The sequence below is a fragment of the Schistocerca nitens genome, chromosome 4 (genome assembly GCF_023898315.1).
Source record: "Schistocerca nitens isolate TAMUIC-IGC-003100 chromosome 4, iqSchNite1.1, whole genome shotgun sequence".
NCBI classification, from domain to species: domain Eukaryota; kingdom Metazoa; phylum Arthropoda; class Insecta; order Orthoptera; family Acrididae; genus Schistocerca; species Schistocerca nitens.
The window spans coordinates 119281794-119284372 of record NC_064617.1 but is presented as its reverse complement, the minus strand read 5'-3'; the positions used below and the strand labels follow the sequence as shown (position 1 = coordinate 119284372).

The 2579-nt window shown below is 45.9% G+C and overlaps 1 pseudogene; it reads right to left on the bottom strand.

The window, feature by feature from the left end:
* Window positions 1–1819: 1819 nt before the first annotated feature.
* On the bottom strand, window positions 1820–1937 carry LOC126253905 (5S ribosomal RNA; annotated as a pseudogene).
* Between the last annotated feature and the right edge of the window lie 642 nt (window positions 1938–2579).

Sequence of the window (2579 nt, the reverse complement as noted above, 5' to 3'; positions counted from 1 at the left end):
AGGTAGATGCTATTTTTCTTGACTTCCGCAAGGCGTTCGATACAGTTCCGCACTGTCGCCTGATAAACAAAGTAAGAGCCTACGGAATATCAGACCAGCTGTGTGGCTGGATTGAAGATTTTTTAGCAAACAGAACACAGCATGTTGTTATCAATGGAGAGACGGCTACAGACGTTAAAGTAACCTCTGGCGTGCCACAGGGGAGTGTTATGGGACCATTGCTTTTCACAATATATATAAATGACCTAGTAGATAGTGTCGGAAGTTCCATGCGGCTTTTCGCGGATGATGCTGTAGTATACAGAGAAGTTGCAGCATTAGAAAATTGTAGCGAAATGCAGGAAGATCTGCAGCGGATAGGCACTTGGTGCAGGGAGTGGCAACTGTCCCTTAACATAGACAAATGTAATGTATTGCGAATACATAGAAAGAAGGATCCTTTATTGTATGATTATATGATAGCGGAACAAACACTGGTAGCAGTTACTTCTGTAAAATATCTGGGAGTATGCGTGCGGAACGATTTGAAGTGGAATGATCATATAAAATTAATTGTTGGTAAGGCGGGTACCAGGTTGAGATTCATTGGGAGAGTGCTTAGAAAATGTAGTCCAGCAACAAAGGAGGTGGCTTACAAAACACTCATTCGACCTATACTTGAGTATTGCTCATCAGTGTGGGATCCGTACCAGATCGGGTTGACGGAGGAGATAGAGAAGATCCAAAGAAGAGCGGCGCGTTTCGTCACAGGGTTATTTGGTAACCGTGATAGCGTTACGGAGATGTTTAATAAACTCAAGTGGCAGACTCTGCAAGAGAGGCGCTCTGCATCGCGGTGTAGCTTGCTCGCCAGGTTTCGAGAGGGTGCGTTTCTGGATGAGGTATCGAGTATATTGCTTCCCCCTACTTATACCTCCCGAGGAGATCACGAATGTAAAATTAGAGAGATTAGAGCGCGTACGGAGGCTTTCAGACAGTCGTTCTTCCCGCGAACCATACGCGACTGGAACAGGAAAGGGAGGTAATGACAGTGGCACGTAAAGTGCCCTCCGCCACACACCGTTGGGTGGCTTGCGGAGTATGAATGTAGATGTAGATGTAGATGTAGATCTGTTTCAAACCGTTTTTGAACTCTGAACTTCTGGCTCTTTTCGTATTCTGTTCAGCGTCCATAACCGGTAATTATAATCTATTTTATAATCATGTAAATTACATAAAATAACGTGGTATGTAATACATACATCTTTTTAGGTAACACAACGGCATATCAGCTTACTTCACTACTTCGATAAACAGCAGAAGAAATACTTGTAAAAAGGCAAGATTTTTTTTGTTATTACACACGCAAAGGAAGTCTGCACGGCACACACGAGTGGCCATTTTCCGTCTTTTTTGATACAATGTAAAAGAGCATGTTCATTTTTATGGAAGGCAGACCGACTTGCAATCGAATGAAGTCCGCGTTCCATAATCGAGTGGCTGGTGTCACAATTTGTGAACAGAATATGATAACTTGTACAATATTATTTCAGTGGTACAGGGTGGCGCACGAAAAGTCGGTCCCGAGTACTAGACTGCTCATTGTCGCCTACCAATCGTCATCTATTTTTTCGAAGTAGTTGTTTGAGTACTTCGTCTTCAGGCCACAAGTGGTCCATCGGGACCATCCGACCGCCGTGTCATCTTCAGATAAGGACGCGGATAGGAGGGACGTGAGCTCAGCACACCGCTCTCTCGGTCGTTATGATGGTTTTCTTTGACCGGAGCCGCTACTATTCGGTGGAGTAGCTCCTCAGGAGGCTGAGTACACCCCGAAAAATGGCAACAGCGCATGGCAGCCCCGACGGTCACCCATCCACGTGCCGGTCACGCCCGACAGCGCTTAACTTCGGTGAGCTGACGGGAACCGGTGTATCCACTGCGGCAAGGCCGTTGCAAGTTGTTGTTTACATTAGTTTATTTGCTATCTCTTCACTGCCTAATTATTTCATGTGTATCTGTCCTGCTCGTAGCGGTCAACAAATCCTGTGTAACTGTCGAGCAGTCTGTACTCGGGGCCGGTTTCTCGTGCGCCACCTTATATTATTTCAGTGCGATCAGCCACATAACGGTACAGTTGACTAAACGAGAGGTTTTCCATAATCACGAAAATTGTGTGAGAATTCTGTTATGAATAAAAACTCTGTAGTCCAGGGCGGAGGCAAGTGCCCCCTCTTGGTGCCTTCCATCTTTAGTCACCTATGCTACCAATTTTAAGTTTTTCATAAAAACTATATACCAAGCACAAATGAACGGAGAACGAGTAAAAATGAACGGTTACCAAGAAAGAGCGATCACCAGTGAACTAGTTCCCAAGGATGAACGAGTCTGCCCATCTCTAGTGACAACAGCGTGACAGCGCAGCTGACGATGGCTGTGAACTCCTTCTAGCGAGCAGGCAGCTCCCTCGTGACTCAGGGCAGGCTGGCCCATCTCGTGGTTAAACAATGGATGCCATACTGTATTCCAGGATGTCGCTCCGGGTAGCACAGGTATAGGCTGCGATACTGAGGCGAGAATGATACACGGATGGCTAAGTA